The sequence below is a fragment of the Castor canadensis genome, chromosome 6 (genome assembly GCF_047511655.1).
Source record: "Castor canadensis chromosome 6, mCasCan1.hap1v2, whole genome shotgun sequence".
Lineage (NCBI taxonomy): Eukaryota > Metazoa > Chordata > Mammalia > Rodentia > Castoridae > Castor > Castor canadensis.
This window is the reverse complement of record NC_133391.1, coordinates 145,159,076-145,185,077: the sequence shown is the minus strand read 5'-3', so window position 1 is coordinate 145,185,077 and position 26,002 is coordinate 145,159,076. Positions and strand designations below refer to the sequence as shown.

The window sequence follows — 26,002 nt, the reverse complement described above, 5'->3', positions numbered from 1 at the left end:
TGGAAAAAAATTTGGAGGCTACTTAAAAAGCTGGACATCGATCTACCATTTGATCCAGCAATACCACTCTTGGGGATATACCCAAAAGACTGTTACTCCAGAGACACCTGCACACCCATGTTTATTGCAGCACTATTCACAATAGCCAAGTTATGGAAACAGCCAAGATGCCCCAGCACTGATGAATGGATTAAGAAAATGTGGTATCTATACACAATGGAATTTTATGCAGCCATGAAGAAGAACGAAATGTTATCATTTGCTGGTAAATGGATGGAATTGGAGAACATCATTCTGAGTGAGGTTAGCCTGGCCCAAAAGACCAAAAATCGTATGTTCTCCCTCATATGCGGACATTAGATCAAGGGCAAACACAACAAGGAGATTGGACTATGAGCACATGATAAAAGCGAGAGCACACAAGGGAGGGGTGAGGATAGGTAAGACACCTAAAAAATTAGCTAGCATTTGTTGCCCTTAACGCAGAGAAACTAAAGCAGATACCTTAAAGCAACTGAGGCCAATAGGAAAAGGGGAACAGGTACTAGAGAAAAGGTTAGATCAAAAAGAATTAACCTAGAAGGTAACACCTACCCACGCACAGGAAATCAATGTGAGTCAATGCCCTGTATAGCTATCCTTATCTCAACCAGCAAAAACCCTTGTTCCTTCCTATTATTGCTTATACTCTCACTACAACAAAATTAGAAATAAGGGCAAAATAGTTTCTGCTGGGTATTGGGGGGGGGAGGGAGGGGGCGGAGTGGGTGGTAAGTGAGGGGGTGGGGGCAGGGGGGAGAAATGAACCAAGCCTTGTATGCACATATGAATAATAAAAGAAAAATGAAAAAAAATAAAGAGTATTTAAGGTAGGAAGGAGAGTAATTTATGAAGTTTAACTGGTAGATGTCTGTTAAAAGGTGATTCCCTTTCCAGTAAAAACAATCGTGAAGCTGCTAATATAAACTTAACAGGTAAAGATCATGGTTTTAAGATTACTTGACTTATGTTCATCTATGACACCCCAGTAGCAGTATCTTAGATATATGAACTTGTTCACCATCCAAATTTCAGACTTTTTAAACTAGTGTTTGATTGTATAAGACCTTGAATTTTTCATCGAATACATTTTCTGGCAGTTTCCCACTTATTTACATTTCCATACAACCTGGTAGCCCTATGACCACTGAGTTTTGCTAGGCATTATGGGGAATCTTTAAAATTTAATTTTCTCAAAAATGAGACAAGATCTGCCTTTATAATGACAATGAAGTGATTAGAGTGAAATTACTAGAGAGAATATAATTGTGTGTGGCTAGATGACTTATGTGCATGTAATTTAGGAGTTCATTTGAAGCAAAACAGTACAGAGAGCTTGAAGGATGATAAGTGAAATTATGGTAGGAGAATAGAGGATATATAGGTTTTATATAGGTTTATAGTGACAGATGGCAGTATAAGGAAATGTTGAGGGTAGCATGCTTTGGGAATAGTAAAAAGACCAATTTGGTAACAGTAGGGAGTTTATATTGGAATAGAGGAAGATATAATTAAAGAGAATATAAATTGTGAAGTAGATTGGTGCAGGATAAGGGCTTTTATGTTAAGTGTGTAAATGTTTTGTTGTAGTTGTGCAAGTAAAAAAATATACACACTTGTTCAAGTGTGAGTCATAGAATAGCTTATGATGGACAACTGGAAACAGAGAAGTTCTGAAGTTTAAGACTAGTTAATAGGTAATTACAGTAATCCAGATGCCTGGTGGTGAGATTTCTATTTTAATTAGGATTATTAGAACAGTTGAGCAGAAAAAGAAGAATTGACTAATCATATAGATGATGACAGAGATATAAAAAATTCGTAACCTTAAAGTTTGAATTACTGATAAATGAAAGCAGTGATAGAAATTGTAAGATTACCAAAAATGATTGGCATTTTAGAAATACTTGAAGTGTTAATAACATTTTAAGGAAAATTGTCAGTTACACTGACACATTCACATACTTACAAGTATTTGTAGTGCCAATAAAGAATCATGAATTAAGAACCTCTTTCAGAAGCTGTAGACAATGAAAATTTGAGGAAGGTTACTCTAGGTAACTAGGTAACTAGGTAAATAGAGTTGAGAAATAACCAAAGATAATGAACCACCACTGGAAAAAGTAGAGTCAATGAAGAGTCAATCTGTAAGGTACAAGAGAGAAGAGTCACAAAAGCCAAAGGACGAAAGATTTTCAGGATAGGACTCAGTTACCTCAAATGGCTAATGTATCTAATGCAGTAGTCTTTCTTAACCTCCAGTACCTATCCCTACTTTCCTCTGTATATCTTTAATTCAATGGTCAGTCTAACTTGCATCACTTCCTTGCATATGTCTTCACAGTTCTTCTGCCCTATTTTGTTCTTGTCTCTTTTAACAATTGTGGTCCAATCTCGCTCAGAGCTGAATGTAAAACCATTATAACTGGCCTCACTTTAAATTAATGCAGTAGACACTTGAAGCTTTCTAGTAATTATACCACACTTTGGTCTATTCAGTCTCCTAGATTACTGTCTCCCCTTTCCTCAAAACTTTCAACATCTCCTCCTCCATCTTTAGTTTTAGTTGCTGAATTTACTTCTTGTTTCAGTGAGAATAATGCAATCTGAAGTTTTCACAAGTACCTGGCATTATTTATCAATCTGTCTACCTGTCAACCAGTTTCTGTACCTAGAAGTACTTTACTTTTCCTTCTGTTGCTATAGATGAATTGTCCAGGTTCCTAAAGCCAGCCCTTCCACTTGTTCATTAGGTCTCACTCCGCGCACATACTCAAAAAATACTGTCTTTTCTCTCCTGTGTCATCACTTTTTCTTTCTTCACCTGATCGCTCATTTTTTGTGAGCATACAACCTTATTTTTTAATCCCATTTTAAACAAAAAAACCTTTTCTTGACCCTACTTCCTCCCATATCTGTTCAGTTTCTCAGCTGTTCATTATAGTTTTTTATATTCATTGTCTTACACTCTCTCCTTATTCTTTCCTAAACATAACTTGAATAGGTTTCTGCTCTTCTACCACTTTCAAAATGGGTCTTCTCAAGGTCACCACTGACTTCCATCTTGCCAAATCTAGTGGTTAGATCTCAGTGGCAAATTAATGACTCCTTTATTCTTGAAATTTATTCAGTTGACTTCTTAGCCACTGTATTGTATTAAAATGGCTGGATCAACAACACTACCAACACAAAGCACAGTAGGTACATTTCAAATTTTCTTTACCAGTTATTTTGTAATTAGAATGTATCTTGGCATATTAGTTTTCTAGGGCTACCATAACAAATCACATTTCTGTTGTTTTGGTAGCTCAAAACAACAGAAATGTATTTTCTCACAATTAAAGGGCCAGAAGCCCAAACCCAAGGTGTCAACAGACCCATTCTTCCTCAAAAGCTCTGGGATAGAATCCTTTCTTGCTTCTAGTGGCTCCAGGCATTTCTTGGCTTCTGGCTGCATAGCTCCAATCTGCCTCTTTTTGTTGCCTTCTTTGCATATCTGTGCTTGTATTGTTAGATTTAGGCACTAACCTATATCCAGGATGATCTCATCTGGATATCCTTTATTATGTTTGCAAAGGCTATTTCCAAATAAAGTCTTGTTTATAGATTTCCAGCAGATTTACTTAGGGAAAGAGGTCCACATTTCAGTTTGCCACACCAAGAAATTATATACTCAGAGAACTGTCGCCAAAATTACTTGAATTAATTTTTCTCTGCATGATTATGTTATTATTTGATAATATAGTTAGGTGCATTTGTTGCTTTTTGTTCTTAGCTATAGAGTTTGTTTTTTCTTCATTAATCAATAATACTGACTTTTGAGTATTTATAGCCATACATGATTCAAAAAGTCAAAATTTTATCAGAAGCCTTACTGCCATCCTATTCCTACCTTACTTGTGGATCATCTTTTTGTTAATTTCAAGTATCTCTTTCCTGGTTTCTTTTTATAATAAAGCAATTGCCTATAATGAATAACTTGTATATATGTTATTACATATTTTTGGAGAATAAATTCCTAGAACTGGGAATGCTGAGTAAAAGGTAAATGCATAATGCAATTTTTTTTTTTTTGAAGGGGCAGGGGAGAGAAGATTAGGTCTTGCTGTGCTGCCCAGGCTGTGCTCCAGCTCATGAGCCTTCTGCCTTAGCCTTCCAAGTGGCTATTATTACAGGCATATGTCACTGTACCTGGCTTACATATATAATTTTTTTAAGATACTACTTCATTTCAACTCCATTTTGTATTCTAACCAGCAGTATATGAAAGTATCTAGTTCTCCCCTTTCTCAACAACATTGTCTTAACATTTCTTGCTTATCAGGTTGGCCAAAATTCAAATGATTGCTATCTCAGAGTAGTTTTAATTAATGTGATTTCATTAAAAGTGAGATTGAGCACTTTTTTTTTAAATGTTTAAGCCATTTTTTTAGCTAAATGATAACAAATTGATTTTGGGGCCAAGTTCCTTGTCTTACTAATTATTATGCTTGATGGATTGATTGATAAAACATACATGTCTGCCCTTAGTAATATCAAATATTTACATTCAATTGTGTGCTCTTAATAAAGATATAAGCATATAAATTTTTCAAAAGCCTAATTTTAAGAAAATGTGTTAATGGAACATTCTGACAGGATGAGATTCTGCCCATTCTTCTGAATATTTGAAGGTTTACATTAGAGATCTCCATACATGTATTCATTATTTGGGCGTCTTAATAGCTTTATATTTACTGAATTGTGCTTTTAGGATATGTTCTCACTTTTGTTTATTTAAGAAAAGAGAAGAAAAGGACAACTCACCCAAAGCAGGATCTTTGGGTTTTTTAGGAATGCTTTCAAGGACTTTCTTCATTATATTATCCAGCATTCTCATTATGAGGACTTAATGGGAAAATTTCTCTTGGCTTTTAGTTTCTTAGAAAAGGTATACTTTTAAATAACTGCTGATTCTCTTTTATTTTATAGCCAGGGTATTTTCTTCTTTGACCAAGAGATCAAAGGAAACCTAAGCCTTGTATGAAGACTAACTTTTGGAGGTTTGGAAACAATGCAGTGTGTTTTTCTGTGAGCCATTTGTATTTTTGTCCAGAATTTTTTTTACCTATTTAGTTTTCATTTGCATTTCTGATAAAGTGCCACACAGTTTATGAAATGAAGTAGAGTATGATTGTTATGATCATGTATGTGTATATTATACCCTCAGTTACCCAAGCCAGTTCTTTAAAGTTATTCTAGCTGGCTTCCTTCTCACTCGTTCACCACATCCAAGTAGCCACCATGTTTACCTCTTTGATCCTTATATATTCATCTCTTTCTGTCACCCTGCCCTGCCTTGATTCAGAGAATCTCATTGCTTCATTAATATAATGTTCTTCCTACCTGTATCTTTCTTCATCCATAGTGTTCCCATGGAACATGTCTAATACCAGGTCTGCTTATATCATTCCCTCAATATAAAGTCTTTTTGTAGCTCCCTATAGCTTTCAATCAAATTTGGACTCATTAACTTAGCACATAAGGCTTTGTTTCCAGCCTATTTTTTTTAAACCTAATCACGCTACACACTTTTAAATTCTATTTATCCTTAAGTTTTTGGTTTTTCTTAAACCTATCTTGTAGTTTCACATCTGTTTGCCTTTGCACCTGCTTTGCCCTCTGCTCAGAATACTCTTCACTCCTTTTTGTTTGTTAGTTTGTTTTGGGTTTGAGTTACTTGTGATTTAATTCAAGGCTTTGAGCTTGCTAGGCAGGCACTCTACCACTTGAACCACTCCACCAGTTCTTTTTGTGTTGATTATTTTTGAGATAAGGTTTTGCATTGTGCCCAGGCCAACCTGGACCATGATCCTCCTACTTGTGCCTCCCCAAGTAGCCAGGGGTGATAGGCACAGGGCAGCATGTCTAGTCATTGGTGGTTAAGATGGGGTTTTGCAACACAACACGGGGATTGGACTTTGATCACATGATAAAAGCAAGAGCACACAAGGGAGGTATGAAGATAGGTAAGACACCTCAAAAACTAGATAGCATTTGTTGCCCTCAATGCAGAGAAACTAAAGCAGATACTTTAAAGCAACGGAGGCCAATAGGAGAAGGGGACCAGGAACTAGAGAAAAGGTTAGATCAAGAAGAATTAACTTAGAAGGTAACACACATGCACAGGAAATCAGTGCAAGTCAACTCCCTGTATAGCTATCCTTATCTCAACTAGCAAAAACCCTTGTTCCTTCCTATTATTGCTTATACTCTCTCTTCAACAAAATTAGAGATAAGGGCAAAATAGTTTCTGCTGGGTAGCGAGGGGATGGGGGGGAGGGAGAGGGTGGGGGAGGGAGGTGGGAGAAGCGGGGAGAAATGACCCAAAAAAAATAAGATGGGGTTTTGCAAATTTTTTGCCTGGGCTGGCTTTGAATCATGATTCTTCTGATCTCAGCCTCCCTAGTAGCTAGGATTACAGGCTTGAGCCACCAAGCCCACTTTGTTACTACTCTTTTCCTATCAAGTTTTCAAAATTCATTACAGATGACATCTTCCCTAGAAGTCTTTCCTTATCCGGTAGCCCTGTAGTTATTAGTATGGTCCCTGCATCAGCAGCATCTGACATTTGAGAAAATTGTTGGAAATGCATATTCTTGCATGTTACCACAGACCTACCAACTTAGAAACTTTGGTGCTGAGGCCCAGCAATCTGTGAGTCCAAAGATTCTCAAATTTCTGCATGTATCACAGCCACCTGAAAGGCTTCTTAAATACTAGCACCGATCCCTGAAAACTTTTGATTCAGTGGATGTGATAATAAATTGCACTAATAACCCCAGTTCCTTGCCCCTCCTTGTATCCAAGATCTTTGACGTGACTTCAGTTCTTCCTACCCCTTGAATTGGATTTGTCCACAAGACTTAATTTTGACCATTGAAATGAGTTGGAATGATATGACGAAAGACTTGAAAAGCTCTTGTGGATTGAACTTGCTCATTTATGCCTCTGCCATCTCTTAAGGAGACCAAAATGTTTAACCTGAACCATGGTTCCAGGAGGAAATTGAGAGTGTTGTTTTAAGCCAATACATACAGAAGTGTTTAGAGGAATGGGATTTCATGTCTCCAACCTGCTCTAAAATGGTTTGGCACATACATACTTATGTATGTATGTGAGTACACACAGAAAGAGGGAGAACATGAATGTTAAAACAAATGGGGCAAAAAAAAAAAAACAATTGGTGATTCCAGGTAAAGATTATGGCAGTTTCTTATACTAATCTTAAAACCTTCTAAGTTTGAAATTATAGCAAAATTAAGTATCTCTTCACCTCAAAAATGTTAAAACCTTAAAAATCTGTTAAAAAAGTGTCTTAAGTAACTTTGCCAAGTTTTTTAATCAACTAGTCTAAACTTTTAATTTCGTTCAGTAATAAAAGCTTATATAAACAATCCCTAGTGTATGATGATTTAAGTTTTTTTTAAATTTTATGATGGTGTAAAAGCACTACGCATTAGATGAAACTATATTTTGATTTCTGGTATCTGTTTACCCCCGTCTCCACATATGTATGTACTCTCACTCTGTTGGGCAGCAGCAGTAAGCCGCAGCTCCCAGTTAGCAATGCCATCATGAGTGTGAACAACTGACACGCTACAATTTACTATATTGCTCAGCTATAAAGTTCACTAGATTAGGTGTACTAAATTCATTTTGAAATTTGTGTTTATTTTATTGTGACCTCATTGTAAGTTAAGGAATACCTGTCATGCTTATGAACTACACTATTTAGAACAGTCTTTGAAAAGATTTTTATTTTGAAATAATTGTAAATTATGAAGAAGTTAAAAAAATATACAGGGTATTCAGGAATGGCCTTCATCCAACCTCCCCTATTAATTAGTAATGTTTCACATAACTATACTACAATTTAAAAACCAGGATATTGATGCTGGTACAATCCAACAGTTTGTTTAGAGTTAACCTGCCATGTATGTACTGTTTAGAGTAGGGGATTCTGTACACTCTCATACACATAATATGAGTACCTACCACTACACTCAGTGTACAGAACTTTTTCCATTACTTTGAGAACCACTCCCTATGTTATCTCTTGGTAGCTGTCTTTAACCCCTGGCAACCACCAGTCTGTTCAGCATCTCATGTTATTTCAAGAATGTTATATAAACGGAACCATATATCATGTATCCTTTTAAGATTAGCATTTTTCCATTCAGCATAATTTTTCCTGGAGATCTTTGAGTTACTTCCTTCAGTTATTATATGTATTGTGTGTAATAATTTGTTCCTTTTCATTGTTGAGTAATTGCCTTTCATGATATGGATCTACCTCAGTTTGTTTAAACATTCATGAACTGAAGGACATCTGGATGTTTTTAGTTTGGGGCTATTATAACTAAATCTCCTATATACACTCGTGTGCAGATTTTTACATGGGCATATGTTTTTGTTTCATAAATACTCTTAGTTAAGAGTCTGTAGATATATCCTTTTAAGTTTATTCTAAGGCAGTTATTTTCAAACTTTGTAAAAAATAAAAAATATTCATCCTTCCTTCCAGGGTTTTAAAACTCATCTCTGTAGACACAGTCACTATAAGTCAAGTTGATTATTTTGTTTGTTTGTTTTTTGGAGAGACGAAGGAGACAAGGTCTCACTATATAGTATGTAGCCCAGGCAGACTTCCAACTTTGAATCCTCTTGCTTCAGCTCCCCAGTGCTGTAGTTACAGGCAGTGCCACTACCCCACTTCAGGTTAATGCTTTTTTAGGAGAATGTACAGCTTTATGTGAAAAGGGAGAAAGATGTTCAAAATTAAGCATGCCATACTTAGTAAATATATATGTAAATAAGCAGTCAAATACTTTTTTTTAAGTAGCATGAATCAAGGTAAATCAAACTGAAGGCTCCTTGACCTGGTCTGTTAGGCCAGGTATAATCTAACTTGTTTTTGCCCCCTGTGTCACTCCATCATTATGTACCCGCCACATAATCTTTTTTCCTTTGTGCTTAGTTCTGTTCTTCAATGACTTGACAATGCGTATCATTCCCCATCCCTGTTTACCTCATCCCCTTTTGCCCATCAGACTCTTTACTCATGAGATTTCCTTAATGATGTACCCTCTCCCCAACAAAATTTTATTTTTTCTCTCTCAGAATGCCCTATTCTTTTCATTAAAAAAAAAAAAAAAAAAACTGCAATTCTGTACTCTTAAGACCCAGGACTATGGAATCAGACCTTGGGCAAGATTCTTAACCTATAATGTGCCTCAGTTATTATCATTTTAAATTGGAGGGATAAAAGTATTACCTATTTCATAGGATTCAGATTAAATGAATGAAAATATGTAAATGTGTAGAACAATTCCAGACATATATTAAATACTATATATTATTCGCTATTGTTGTGGAATTTATCACAATATATAATTATATTACATGATGATTATTCAGTATGTCATCCCTTAAACTACATGAGCATATCAGTCATGTGTGTTTTGCTTACCACTGTATATGCAACAAATACAGTCTGTCTGACACTCTTCTAGGTGATAGGGACTTGACGAAGAAAAGATATTTACTTTTTTAAACATTAGGTAAGCAAAAAAGAAGGAAATTAGTCGTAAGTTTCATTACCTAGTGATAAGAACACTTAATATCTGATTCTGGTAAAGAGTGATTAAACTGCTTCCTTATGTCCAGATAATTCAGTATTCCAATTGAAATTATAGGTGTTTTGTTTTCTTTTTAAGTCGTTTGCTTTTCCGTTTATGTGTAGTCGTTAATTTTATCCAAACATAATTTGAGAAACCTGACTTTCTAAATCCCTCTTTTCTGTACTTCTAATTTTTCTTAGATTTCTTTAAAAACAACAAAAGGCCCTGTAATGTGCAATAAGGGCCTCTTCTTAATCATGTTAGGTATTTTTTAAATCAATCAGCTATCACATATTCTTAGACAACAGCAAAAATGCCATTTTGAGAGGGAAAGGTTCAATTAAAAAGTTCAAGCTGAATGTCGGTGGCTCATGCCTGTAATACTAGTTAGTTAGGAAGCAAGAGATCAAGTTTGAGGCTAGCCCAGACAAATAATTACAGAGACCCTATCTTAAAATTACAAACACACACACAAAAAGGGCTGGTAAAGTGGCTCAAGTGGTAGAGCACCTGCCTAACAGGTGTGAGGCCCTGAGTTCAGGCCCCATGTCACAAATAAATAAGTAAATAAAAATTTGTTCAGGTCCTTTTGCACCTGGAGATTATGCTGTAAGCATACAAAATCATTTGATTTTGTATTTCTGTTTGCCTTTTGCCTCATGATGTATTGGCTGTTAGAGTTTTTGTTTGTTTCATAGAAAGCTAACTTTTGTGTAACTGATATTGAATAAATCAGATATCTCAGTTCAAATTTGAAAATGTTTCTTCACTGAACTAATCATTAGTTAATTTAGAAGAGTGTATCCTTAATTCATGCCATCCTTAATTTTTATACGAGTCCCATAAAATGACATAGTAAAAAAGGTCCTGTAGAAAACATCTCTATCTTTTCTCTACTGCTGCTGCTTTCCTTATAAATTGAAATATGTATCAGTGGTTTGAATTGACTTTTTAAAAGTTTATCGTCCTGGAAAAACTATCCTGGTATCTTTATAAAAATATATTCATTATATTATTTAGTGGTGGTTGTATATAGTTCTCTTAATTTTTTGTGGACTTTTGAAACAAGTTGCAGAAATAGAGCCTGAGCTAAACATGGTTTACAGCTAGTATGTTTGTGGAATAAGGGAGTGCCTTAGTTAATGTTGACCTGACCACAAGACAGTAGTAGTAGTATTTTGTGCCCAGTAATAAAAGTTACTTCAATTTATAAAAAACTTCTGTTGTAGAAAACTTTACATGTATATGCAGTATATGAAGAAGAGTATAAGGAATGCCTAATACCCATCACCTCCTTCTATTTTTTCAACCACTGCTCAGTTATTGTCATAATTACTTTTGGTTTTTTCAAGTTCTATATATATACATATATATATACATACATATATGCACATATGCATACATATATACATAGACATGTAGAAATCTTAGCTTTACAGTTTTGACAAGCAGTATATCATTTTAAAGAACATTTTCATCACACTATAAAGTTTCTACATACCCCTTTGCTGTCAAACTTAGAACCATTGTTCTAGTGTTTTTCTCCTCTACCTTTATTAATTAGTTTTTCCTGTTCTAGAACTTACAGTGTGTGTGTATATTACATATATATATTTTTTTAAATGTTGGCTTCTTTCACTAAATAGGCTTATAAGGTCCAACCTGTGTATCACTACTCCCATACTTATTATTGCTAAGCAGTACTCCGAGTGTAAATATACCAGAATGTATGTATCCATTCTCCTGATGATGGATATTTAAACTGTTTCCAAGTTGGCTGTGTGAGCAAAGCTGTCAAGAACACTTGAATGTCTTTTTATAGCCATATATATTTACTTTCTCCTGCATAGATATCAGCGTAAGTAGGAGGAAGGAAATAATTTTCAAAAATTAAAGCATAAATGAGCAAAATAGAAAACAAGAGCACACAATAAAGAAAATTACCACATTACCAAAAAGTTTAATAAAATTGATAAGCACATAGCAGGAATTGAAAACAAAAGACACTGCAAATTACCAGTATCAGAAATGAAAGAGCATATTGCTACAGATGCTACAATATTCAAAAGAGTAAAAAAGTGACCAACCCCTGCTGTAATTTGCACTTACTGAACATCAAAGCAAAAGTTGTTGATCAGGTAGTTGGAGGGGAAAGAAATCAGAATTGGAGACACAAATTTGGGAGTCACTAGCTTTGAGGTGCTATTTTTAAATCATGAGACTGAGTGAGATCAACAAGGGAATGGGGGCGGGAAGATGAGAAGGAACCAAAAGAGGACTCCAGAGTAGCAAGTATAGTTAGAGGGACTGTATTGTTGTTTTGGACAGTAAATGAACTAATTCAAACAGGAAAGAGTGATCATCTGTGTTGAATGCTAGGTCAAATCATATGAGGTATGAGGCTTGTTCATTGAATTTAGCAATGTCATTGCCATTACTAAATGTGGCAAGACATTTGGTAGAATGACAAGAATGAAAATACATATGGTGTGGGTTCTAGAAAAAGTTAAGCGATGAATATAAACAACTGAAAGAATTTCACTGTGAAAATAAGCAGAAATATTAAGCACTTGTTGGAGAGGTATCTAGGATCAAGAAAAGGTTTTTGTTTTGGGAGTAGGGAAAGTTAACAGCATACAGATACTAAATGCTGATTGGAATAATTCACTTAGAAAGAAAAAATGATGCAGGCAAGAAAAAAGTTGCTAGCAGCTCTTTCAGTTAGAGCAGAACTATGGTGGTTATTATACCTTTGTAATTTAATAATAATGTGAAAGTTTTGGTATATCTCAAATTTTTCTTATATTCTGTATGCATCCAGTAAAGTTTTGCTGTGTATATGCTTAAACAAAAGATTACACACTGCGAGATTTGTTGCTTTCTCATGATGAATAATCATTTCAGAAGAATCTGGCCAACCTTCTATCTACTAGTTTAAAAAAAACCTGATTTTTTTCATTTTGAGACATCTTTTAGAATGTAATTATTTTAAATATAGCCTATTGTTTTAATTATTTGTAATTAAAGGTGCTTTCACAAATCAATGTATATTCCAGTAAAACAGAACTTTGAATTCCTTCTATTTTATAATACAGTATCTAGTTCACTTTAATTTTCTATGTAGGCAATAAGTCTCAGGGAGTGTCTTTAGATAAGCTGTGAATTTCAGAACTAACATTTTTATTATGCTACAAAAATAAATGTTTCAGGACTTTTCACCAAAAAAATCTAAATTTTTAAGTTTCTCACTTATGTATAATAGTTGAAAGTCTGCCCCCCTGTGGACTATTTGGTAATGTTCACATAAAAGCATTTTATTTATTTATTTATTTATTTTTAAATTGCATGTTTCCTCTGACATGTGGAAACAAAGTTTCTTTATTTTTTTTTAATTTTTTTTTATTATTCATATGTGCATACAATGTTTGGGTCATTTCTCCCCCCTGCCCCTTCCCCCTCCCTTACCACCCACTCTGCCCCCTCCCTCTCCTACTACCTCCTTGATACCTGGCAGAAACTATTTTGCCCTTATCTCTAATTTTGTTGTAGAGAGAGTATAAGCAATAATAGGAAGGAACAAGGGTTTTTGCTGGTTGAGATAAGGATAGCTATACAGGGCATTGACTCACATTAATTTCCTGTGCGTGTGTGTTACCTTCTAGGTTAATTCTTTTTGATCTAACCTTTTCTCTAGTTCCTGGTCCCCTTCTCCTATTGGCTTTAGTTGCTTTTAAGGTATCTGCTTTAGTTTCTCTGTGTCGAGGGCAACAAAAACTAGCTAATTTTTTAGGTGTCTTACCTATCCTCACACCTCCCTTGTGTGCTCTCGCTTTTATCATGTGCTCAAAGTCCAATCTCCTTGTTGTGTTTGCCCTTGATCTAATGTCCGCATATGAGGGAGGACATACGATTTTTGGTCTTTTGGGCCAGGCTAACCTCACTCAGAATGATGTTCTCCAATTCCATCCATTTACCAGTGAATGACAACATTTCGTTCTTCTTCATGGCTGCATAAAATTCCATTGTGTATAGATACCACATTTTCTTAATCCATTCGTCAGTGCTGGGGCATCTTGGCTGTTTCCATAACTTGGCTATTGTGAATAGTGCTGCAATAAACATGGGTGTGCAGGTGCCTCTGGAGTAACCTGTGTCAGTCTTTTGGGTATATCCCCAGGAGTGGGGATCAATGTTTAGCTTTTTAGCCTCCAAATTTTTTTCCAGAGTGGTTGTACTAGTTTACATTCCCACCAACAGTGTAAGAGGGTTCCTTTTTACCCCGCATCCTCACCAACACCTGTTGTTAGTGGTGTTGCTAATGATGGCTATTCTAACAGGGGTGAGGTGGAATCTTAGTGTGGTTTTAATTTGCATTTCCTTTATTGCTAGAGATGGTGAGCATTTTTTCATGTGTTTTTTGGCCATTTGAATTTCTTTTTTTGAGAAAGTTCTGTTTAGTTCACTTGCCCATTTCTTTATTGGTTCATTAGTTTTGGGAGAATTTAGTTTTTTAAGTTCCCTATATATTCTGGTTATCAGTCCTTTGTCTGATGTATAGTTGGCAAATATTTTCTCCCACTCTGTGGGTGTTCTCTTCAGTTTAGAGACCATTTCTTTTGATGAACAGAAGCTTTTTAGTTTTATGAGGTCCCATTTATCTATGCTATCTCTTAGTTGCTATGCTGCTGGGGTTCCATTGAGAAAGTTCTTACCTATACCTACTAACTCCAGAGTATTTCCTACTCTCCTGTATCAGCTTTAGAGTTTGTGGTCTGATACTAAGATCCTTGATCCATTTTGAGTTAATACTGGTATAGGGTGATATACATGGATCTAGTTTCAGAAAAAGCATTTGTTTTACATTTGAGATGAAATTGTTTTATCAAAAATGTTTTGCTCCAAAGTTGAGGCCTTGATCTTAATGTTGTAGTGTTTGAAAACTAAACTTCATTTAGAAAGAAATAAAATAGTCATTTGATTTTACATTTCTACCATTTGGGAAATAGTTTTATAAGATGGTCTCAACCTTTATTAAGAGTTTAAAGACAGACTTTATCTTTTGCAGTATAAAAAAGGATGACAGGGTCAGTCGCTGGTGCCACATGCCTGTAATCATAGCTACTCTGGAGGCAGAGATCAGGAGGATCTTGGTTCAAGGCCAGCCCAGGCAAATAGTTCAAAAGACCCTATCTCAAAAATACCCAACACAAAAAGGAGCTGGTGGAGTGGCTCACATAGTAGAGCACCTGTCCAACAAGTGTGAGGCCCTGAGTTCAAACCTCAATGCTGTTTCCCCCGCCCCCAAAAAAAGATGGCAAAAATTTATTTTGTAGTTTGTGTGGTAGACTAAGGACTTAAATCATAATAGCACCAAGACATTTCCTTCATGGCCGATCTAAATTTTTAAATAATTATTTTTCTGATTTAGTTGATAGTTTTGCATATTTCAGTATGATAAGATTTCATGTAGCTACTCTTTAGTCCTGTCTAATCACCTGAGGCAATTTAAGGTGATGTGAATCATCAAGAAAACAAACGGTAGATGATGGTGAGTATGTGGTGGGGAGGGAACCCTCATACATTGTTAGTGGGAATGTATTACAACCACTATGGAAAACAATATGGAGATTCCTCAAAAAATAAAAATAGACATACCTTATGACCTCTGCATACCTTTCTTGGGCATTTATTCAAAGGTGTATAAATCAATATACAAGAAAGGTACCTGCTTACCCATGTTTGTTACAGCTAGCTCTCTTCACAATAGCAATACTGTGAAGTCAGCCAAGGTGCCAAACAACAGATGAATGGATAAGAATGTGTGTATGTGTGTGAGTGTGTGTCTATACACGTATCACAAAATATTACTCAGCCATAAAGAAAAATGAAATTATGTCATTTGCAGGAAAATGGATGGAACTGGAGATCATCATGCTGAGTGAGATAAGCCAAGCTCAGAAGGCCTAATATCACATGTTCTTGCTTATTTGTTGAGCCCAGACCTAAAATGATGGCAATGATGGTGATAATCATGATGATAATGTTGATAATGATGGTGATGATCATATGGGACATGAACGTATATGGGGGACGTTAGAAGGGGGAATCAGGGAGAAGGAGAAAGGAAAAGATACTGAGGGGTCAAGAGGATCAAAGTACACTGCATGTGAACATATGAAAGCAGCATAATAAAACCCACCAAACACCGTTAGAAAGAGGGGCAAAAGGGAGAGGGGGAATGGGCATATAATGGAAGGTGTCATCTTATGCAAGTTATATTGTATATATGTATGGAATTATCACAATAAAATCCCCATGTATTAATGTATGGTAAATCAGATATAAAAAATAAGGTGATGCAAGGTTTCATTAAAGTCAATTCAGATAAAATACATATATATACATTTCATTATATATGTTGTGGTATAGCTATGTTACTGAAACATGTACACACACACAAATTCATTTTTGGTATTTAGCATAATAGTTTGAAAGGAGCTCAGGATTCCAAAAATACAAGTGTCTCAAGAGAGTTTTACAGCTTTGATTTTGTGTTTGTTTGTTTTTATGTTTTTCTTACTTAATGGAGGTGATTTGGAATTTTAAAGAGCAGACATGTTTTAAAGGAATGTTCACAGTGTAACTGATTGGGAACTATTTGTTTTTGAGCTAGAACCTGAGGAAATGCTTTCATAAGTGTTTTAAACAGAATGTGAAAAAAATCAGTTCTTAAATAACACGCGGGGGGATGGGTAGTAAGAGGAATCTGAAGGTAGCTTGACTAAAGGAAAAGGATTCTTCTGGAGAGGTGTCACTCTCTAGGGAGTAACTGTGACATATAGAATAGTTGGTAGTGCAACTTATATTTATTTATTTAATTTATATATATTTTGAGGGTTTATATCTCATGTATTTCCAAAGTGGATTTAAGTCAATTTATATATTAAATGTAATATAAGCTGAGATGCTAAAAACACACTAGTTATTTAAACCTCCACACAGCCCAAAATTTTAACATTAACAAGGAAGAAGAGTGTTAAATAGCTAAATATTCTACATAAGAAATTTGGGTTTATTCAGAATAAGATGCCCATATAATATTTTAAAATTTTGAACTAGAGCTCCAAACATTTGTATTCTAGTCTTGGACTACTCTAATTACTGGTTTTGAGACCTTAAGCAAACTCTTAGCTTCTCTGAAGAACTTTTACTGTTTTTTGCATCTTTTATTGGCTTATGTTTCTGTCATAACAATGTGGGTTTATCTTGGTTTTATGTTCTTCAGAAATGCCTGAGGGCATAAAATTTGGTTAGAAACAACTGCATTCTAACCAAAATTTAGGCAGGTGTGGTATAACATACACCTTTAATCCTACTACTTTGAATGCTTAGGCAGGAAGATTTTAAATTGGGCCATCCTCTGCTACATAGAGAGTTCCAGGCCTGCCCAAGTCACATAGTAAGATCCTACCTCAAGTAAAACAAAACAACAATAACAAAAAAAACTCAGAGACGGAATTCAAATCCCAGATCCAAGACCCCAGACTGGAGGTGTGGCTCAAGTGGAGGTTACTGCTTTGTAAGTGTGAAGTATTTAGGTTCTTCAATTTTAATTTTTACATTTGGAACTAGAGATAATCTTTATAACCTTTTGACATTGATGAGGTTAAAGTAAGGTATGTATAAATATCTGACAGGTAAGAAGTGCTTTTAAAAAAATTCCCCTACAGTGTTACCTAACCTCTTGCCTGTGCCATCTATTAGTACAGTTTGAATATCCCTTATCCAAAATGCTTAGGACCAGACTTATTTGGGATTTCAGATTTTTTTGGATTTTAGAATATTTTAATATAAAGAGATATTTTGGGGCAAAGTCCAAAGTTTAACCATGCAATTCATTTGTTTCAACTTATACATACAGTCTGAGGTAATTTTGTACAGTGTTTTTGATGAGCCTGTATTTTAACTGTGACCTGGCATGTGAGGTCAGGTATGGAATTTTACCCTTATGATATTGTGTCAGTGCTGAAGGAGCTTCAGTTTGGGGAGCCATCCAGATTTCAGGTTTTTAGCTTAGGGATGTTCAGCCTGTATTACTTGTTTTCTGTGTATCACTTTTTTATTTTTAACCATGCTGAGTGAGGATCGAACCAAAGGTCTTAAGCATGCTAGGAAAGCACTCTGCCACAGAGCTACATCCCCAGCATAGCTATAGTTCTGACCACTTTTGTCAGTTTGTGACAAAAAGCTTCCTATTTTAGACATCTCTAACTAGATGTTATTGGCATTTTAATCTGAGTAAATCCAAATTCAAATTTGAACCATCATTACATGTTAGTACTGCAGTATTTTCACAGAACTTTTTGCTTCTGTTCTTTTTGAAATTACACCATCTTCCTTATTATTACTACATTAGTCTTAATATGATGTTTCCAGGTAAATGGATGAAATTGGAGAATATCGTGTTAAGTGAAGTAAATCAGGTTCAAAAAGACACAGTCTGGAGGTTTTCATTCATATGTGGAAGATAGATCTAAAAGCTAAATGTATACCCAAAGACATGATCATATACACATTTATTTACAGAACATGTTTATAATAGTGGAGCTACTCTGTGGAACTTGGAGGAGGAAAAAGGAGAAGACAGTGATAGAATCAGCAATATGGAAATACATTGCATCTGTACAGGTAGATAATATGGATATATACTGAAAGCTATTGAACAGTAAGGGTAGGAAGGAAAGGATAAGGGAGAATAATAGAGGGAGTTGAACTGAATAATAGAGGGAGTTGAACTGACTAAAGCACAGTATATTCACAGCTGAGATACATTGAGAAACCCCTTTGACTTTGGAAATAAAAATGAAGGACAGGTCTGTGCAATAGATCCTGTGGGGGAGGGTGAATGGAGGAAATGAAGGAGGGTGAATATGGTCAATGTTCTTTATATAGATAATATAGAAAAATGATACAGCACAGTGAAACCTTTTGTAGTTGTTTGTGTAGTTTTGTAGGTGGGGTTGTGGGAATAAGGAGGAGAGCTGGTGGGGACAAACCTAACCGATGTTCAATGTTAGTTTCTTCAGAAATGTCACAATGAATCCCTCTGTACAATTAATCTATGCTAATAAAAATTGTAAAAAGAAAGCTTAAGTTTATTTATGTCAAGGATGGGGGTAAATTAATATTATATAACAAACACTCTTGTGGGTTCACTTTTCTGGCCATGCTGTGGTCAAAGTGTTTATGAATATGCCCTGTATGTTTCTATTATTGTTTAACACCTGGCACAGTGCCTTCATAGAGTACATGCTTAATATAAATTTCATATATAACTACTTCAATATCCTATTGAAATCTGGGTATATAGGTAGTATTAACTATTAAAAGACTCATTGTTTTTTCATTTTTATCATAGTTTATATCATGTTTTTACTTTTGTATTGCCTAGACTGTCATAAAAATACATAAAATTTATTTTTCACAGAAGTTGACTTGAACTATGCACATTAATATTTTTAATTAACATATCTTTGATATCTTTTCATGAACTTTAAGTCTTTTTTTGGGGGGTAGGGAACTGGAGTTTGAACTCAGGACCTCATGCTTGGTAGGTAGACACTCTACCACTTGAGCCATTCCACCAGCCCAAAGAGTCTTTACCATTGTTTTTATTTTCAATAAATTTGATGCACATTTTTGAGGGATTAAAATACAGAGTAGTAAAATACAATGATTTAGTATAATGATTATCTTTTACCCTGTGGAATGTGTACCCCCTTTATAACATTCTCATAGCCAAACTCAATTTTAAAGAATAGAGGCTGTTTCCATCTTAATTGTGGTACTTTGCTTGCTTTGCATAGTGGAAAACACTTTGGTTATGTTAAAGAGAAGTTTGGTTATTTTATGACAGAAAAGATGAAGCAGATTTTTCTAGAACACAATCTGGTTTTCAAAGGAATTTCAGTTATTAAATTAATAAGCACATTGTATATGTGTCATATACTAAGACAGATGACCATGGGAATAGTTACCAAATTGATACCTTACGTTTATCACATGTTTAGCTCATCTTTGGTGTATTCAAAAATGGAAGAAATAAGGATTTTGTGCTTGGTAACATTGATTTATTAAATGTCGTGCTGTCAGGATGATGCCAAATGCCTATAATCCCAGCACTCAGGAGGCTGAGGCAGGTAGATCATGAATTCAAGGCTGGCTTGGGTTACACAATGAGATCCTGTCTCAAAACACTAAGAAACAAAAGTGTCATTGTGCCAGTTGTAAGAAGAAAAGTTTGAACTTAAAATAAAGGTGCCATACTCACAATCTTATCAAAAACTGATTTTCTTCAAAGTGAATTTTGCTAAATACCTGTAGCCTAGATCAAGAAGTAAGAGTATTTGAAGTGCCATAGAAAATATACACCATAAAGCCAAATGTGATGGTGCACATCTGTAATCCCAGTACTAGGGAAACTGATACAGGAGGATCTCGTTCAAGACTAGTCTGTGCTTCATGTGACTTCTGGATAACTACATAGTAAGACCTTGTCTCAAAAAATTAAAAAAAAAAAAGAAAGAAAGAAAGGTGAATGATGTACTAAATGTGGTTATAAAGTAAGGAGTCTAATTCTGTGAAGCCATTAGTTAGTTACCTTACTTTATAGATGTTACATGGCATTGTTTACTGAAGAATATTTGTTTAAACTTGACATTTCAGTAATATTAGAAAAAGAATGAGTCAGGTGTGTGCACATATGAAAGATTTCAGAGATAACATACATGACAAGCAAGATGCAGAAAAGTATATCATAGTTGCTCACATTTATTGAACACTTAATACATGCCCAACACAATCTAAGTACTTTACATGTATTAGCTCATCTCATTCTCACAATAAAATTGAGATGAGAAAACTGAGGTACAGAGGTATTAAGAAATATGTCCATGGTTACATTGTAAGTGGACGAGCCTGGATTCAAACCTACCCAGCCCAATTTCTTCTTTTTAAAAAAATTATTAGTGTATATTAATTGTACACAATAATGGGTCTTTATGACATTTTCATACATGTATACATGTACTTTAATCTTATTTATCACTCATACTCTCTTCCCCCCCCTTCCATGTCCCACTGGTCCCTTTATTCTTCTCAAATAGTCCCGCTTCTACTTTCATGTCTGTTCTTTTTTTTTTTTTAATACACATTGCCCCATATCGTCTTTGTATATTGTGACTATATTGATTACAACGTGATTGGTACACAGTAATTTTTCATAGATATATTTATTATAACAATATTAAAATAATAATAAATAATGTTACAGATTTTAGTTATATAAAATGTCCATGAACCACATAGCCTTTGTCTGACTACTACTGTATGACATTCGGCAAATTTGTTATCTTCTCTTTATAGCAGATTCTTCATCAAATAAAACTGGATTATTACCTGTCATATCAAGATTAAATGAAAGCACATTAAAATGTGTGTGCTTTAATACATTATATTGTATTGCTTAATAAATATTTAAGCATCATTTCTACCAATTTTTCACTACTAAAATATAATGCAATGTTGTGGCAGTATCTTTGTACCTAAGTTTTTGAGAATGTATGTGATCAGTTCTTCAGGATCTAGTTCTGAAAGTGTAATTACTGAGACAAGATTATACATTCTTTTTAGGCTTCAATATAGGGTATAAAGTTGTCCTCCAGAAAAGTTTGTCTGCTATCAGGTATTTTATTCCAAATCTGTCCCAATTTCAATATTATCATAACTTCTACCAGTATTCTTATTTGTACTTATTTATTTTGTTTGCATGAGGGAGTCATGAATTTTTAAGGGAAACTAAATGAACAGAAAATTAACATTTTTAATTCGTGGCAAGTGCTTAGAAGTTCCCTTCAGACTCATTATAATGTGCTATATTGAGAATTTACCATATAATATCTTCCCCTAATTAAGCACTTTTAATCGAGCCTCAAGCCATTCTTAAAAATTAGTTTATAGATAATTTCTTAATGTATATTTTGTTTGATTTAATTCTGAGTATTATATCAAGTTTCCTACTTTTTATTGATAGTATTTAATTCCTTAATCATATCATTTAAGTAATTATAATAGATGGGCATACCTAAACCTACAATTAGGATTTGGTTTTTTTTTTTTTCTTTTATTATTCATATGTGCATACAAGGCTTGGTTCATTTCTCCCCTCTGCCCCCACCCCCTCCCTTACCACCCACTCCACCCCCTCCCGCTCCCCCCACCTCAATACCCAGCAGAAACTATTTTGCCCTTATCTCTAATTTTGTTGGAGAGAGAGTATAAGCAATAATAGGAAGGAACAAGGGGTTTTGCTGGTTGAGATAAGGATAGCTATACAGGGCATTGACTCACATTGATTTCCTGTGCATGGGTGTTACCTTCTAGGTTAATTCTTTTTGATCTAACCTTTTCTCTAGTTCCTGGTCCCCTTTTCTTATTGGCCTCAGTTGCTTTAAGGTATCTGCTTTAGTTTCTCTGCATTAAGGGCAACAAATGCTAGCTAGTTTTTTAGGTGTCTTACCTATCCTCACCCCTCCCTTGTGTGCTCTCGCTTTTATCACGTGCTCATAGTCCAATCCCCTTGTTGTGTTTGCCCTTGATCTAATGTCCACATTACAATTAGGATTTGTAAGATTGTGGTGAAACCTATACTGGAATGTCATGTAAGAATTTATAATAGAGCTTTCTAAGGTAGAGATTAAGATGCCTTTTTTTTTTCCTAATTCATCTTTTTTACCTGTTTTCCCAAATCTATTTTCCATACAGCAATAACACTTAACTTTCTAGATCACTTAATATGTAACAGATAATAAATTACTTTATTTCATTCTCATCACCACTTACAGGATGAACTTTCCTCACATTCCATTTCTTCAAATCAGCAGCTCTCAAACTGCTTTGTCTGGGGACCCGAAATTGGAAAGACATTTACCTAGACTCACAAAGCGACATACGGTGTACCCTTAGTTTCCTTCCATGTCTCTCAATGCTGGTCTCAACCCACTAAAAATTTACTTTATGATCTACTAATCGGTCATCATTCAGTTTTAAAGCACAATCTTAAAATGACTATTCTTGAGTACTCATTAAAATGTTCTTTAGCTTTTATTACCATTCCATTCTGGATACATTATTCCTCCAAGATAATGGCTTTCAGCTTCGGTTTCATGAAAATGAATGAATTTTTGTAGACAGGCAGACCAGGCATCCAATCCAGATCCAGAAATGCCCCATCCAGTTCGTGGTGTGTGTATTCATTCTTAGAATTCTGGGAATACTGTTTCTTCATGGATCTGGTCACCTTCCAGTACACAGTAGGAACATATCCACACATTACTCCTGTTTGCTAAATATCTATGGCTGTAGCTAAAATTCTAAGTCCATGTCTAGCAAATCCCTCTGTTTTCCTCAAATTCTTGGATTCCAGTGAAATTAGCATATTTTTTGTCAGTAATCATCTGCTCAGTGTATAAGAACTATCAACCAATATTGTTGCAACCCTCTCAGTTTTGAGTTGACAAAATATCTACATGTCTTAATTATATCACTAAGAAAAGCATAGTATTGAAGTTGGGTCTGTGAATCTTCTAATTCATATGTGGTAACTAATTGCATGAATCATTTTTAGACTAAAAACCTTAGCCTAAAAGTAGCCTGGGTCTACTTTATATGTTACTTGTGTGGGACTTAGAATAAAGTCAGGTAGCCCACAATAGAACTAACTCCCTATCCACTGAATTAAATAAATACGGCCATTTGTTATTCAGTGAGCTGCATATGAGTAACAAGATATTTTTGTGATGCTCTGAAAACAATTTGCATCCAGTGATTTCTTCCCATTAATTACTAAACAAATTGGAATTTTCTTACTAGCATAAAGTTACAAAAAATAATTGTGTTTTGGTGACTTCTATCAGGAGGTTTTAAATTCCAAATTTTTAAAAAAGTATTTGATGTCTATTGCTAAATAGGTAGTGTTGTATTAAACTTCTTTCTTGATTGCTAGAGAACCCAGTTAATCAAAGAGCAATAGCAAAAGGAAAAATAGAGGATAGCTAATAATATTTCTGTAGTATGTTTTCTATACTATTTCCTATGCCATTTCCTTTTAGTTAACTTCTACTAGCAGATAATATGTCAGTCATTCATCAAAGGAAATTAATTTGTGTGCATGTATGTGTGTTTCTTCGCTGACTATTAGTTAAGAATGTACATGTAAAGATCATTAAACTATTAAGAGTTAAAAAGGAAATGACCACTGAATAAAGGACAGTTATTTCATCTAGAAGGAATTGGGTTGCTATCCTGTTTGGTGATTCTATGGATGCTAACTTTATAACTGTGTTTAACTGTGCATACATATTTTGTGTACCTTTATTGGTTATCTTACATTTATAATAAAAATGGTGAGAAAGAAAGTTCTTAGTATTAACTGTATACATCTACTTTAAAAATATTTATTTGAAAATCTGGATTAAGATGCTTGAGTAAGAGAAAATATTAGTGTTTTGTCACTTGACTGTTTTAAAGTTTTTTTGTGTGTGTTTTGGGTTTTTCTTTTTCTTTTTCTGGTACTAGGGTTTGAACTCGGGGCCTTGTGCTTGCTAGATGAGCACTTTATCAATTGAGTTATGCATGCCTCCAGCCCTTGGTCTTAAAGTTTATAAATAAAAAAATTTAGGAGGTTCTCATCATCTTAAGTGAAGTTAGCCAGGTTTAGAAAGTCAAAGGCTGAATATTTTCTCTCGTATATGGAATATAGGCCTAATACAAATACAAGCAATATTATGAAAAACAGGTCACGCTTAGGTGAGGTCACTAACAGAAGAGGAGGGTAAAACAAGGAAGTTAAGAAAGTGATTATGGTTGATGTACTTTCTATACAAGAATGAATATAGGATTTTTAAACCTGTTGAAGCCACCACAGCAAGGGACTAAGGTAAAAAGAAGAAAAATAGAGATGATGAACCAATTCAGATTATAATTTATATACATGGAAATGACACAAGGAAACTCCCTGTGAAATTATCAAACAAAAATCTTTTTTCTAAAACTGAGAACAGGAAGGTAAAACAGGTCCTATCTAGGTAATTGGCCACCAGTGGGTGGGGAGAGGATGTAGGGAAAGGATGTAGGAGGGTGAATATGATGGGAATATTATGTACTCATGTATGAAAATGAAAAAATGAGATCTGTTAAAACTTTCAGGAGTGGGAGAAGGCTGGATAAAGGAGAATGATGGAGGAGGTGAATTCAACTATGATATATTATAAGAACTTTTGTAAACATCACAGTGTACCCCCAGTACAACAGCAATAATGATTAAAAAAAAAAAGACATGAACCTATTTGAGAAGAGAGATCAGGGAAAGGAGGGGACGAGACCCAGGAAGGCTACTGGAGGTTGAGTAGGATCAAAGCACATTCCAAGCCTGTGTGGAAATGTCTAATGACACACATTGTTTTGTACAATAAAAAATTTTAAAAGGATAAAGAAAACCTCAGCAATTTTCTTAAAAGTAACCGACTTGCAAATATAATGTCAGAAAGAGAAGTGTTTGAACTGTAAACAATTGCTGGGGTATAGCTCAGTGGTAGAGCATGTGCTTAACGTGTGCAAGAAGCATAGGTTCAATAACCAGCACCACAAAAAAAAATGGAAGGGAAGATAGTAAAAAGGGAGTGACCAAGGAAGGGAAAGAAACTAGAATTCAGTTTCTGTTTTAGCTCCTTTCCTTAGTTGATGTATTTGCTGATTTGTTTGTAAAGTAATTTACTAACCATGTCTTTGATTAATATTCACATTATTAAAATGTTATTTTACTTACAAAAAAACTTACACAAGTATTGTCAAAAGAAAGATAAATGTTCCACAAACCATATGTTGAAACTAAGATGAGAAAAATTTGGGGACATTGAACAGAGTAACAGACAAGATGTTCAGCAGTTTTGCAGGGTGTACATGTAGCATATACATACATATATACATACATACATACACATATATATATTTAGAGAATGAATTACATCATGATAAATACTGAATATTTAAATCAATTAAGTCAATTATAAGGAAATACTAAAAATTATTGGCTGTGCCTTTCTCCTTTCTGTGGCTGCATATTGATTATGTGATTGATTTTTATAAGCAGAATACATTTGTATTAGGAAAGACAGGTAAGTACATGAAGTAATCGTGCAAGAATAAAACAAGTTTCAAAGATATCACAAAAGAATATATAACTA

The 26,002-nt window shown here is 34.7% G+C and overlaps 1 protein-coding gene across 4 annotated transcripts in view; it reads left to right on the top strand.

Moving 5' to 3' along the window:
- The window catches only part of Nipbl (NIPBL cohesin loading factor), a 180,912-nt gene that overhangs the window by 54,146 nt on the left and 100,764 nt on the right, over positions 1-26,002 (top strand). The gene's annotated exons all lie outside the window — the stretch shown is intronic.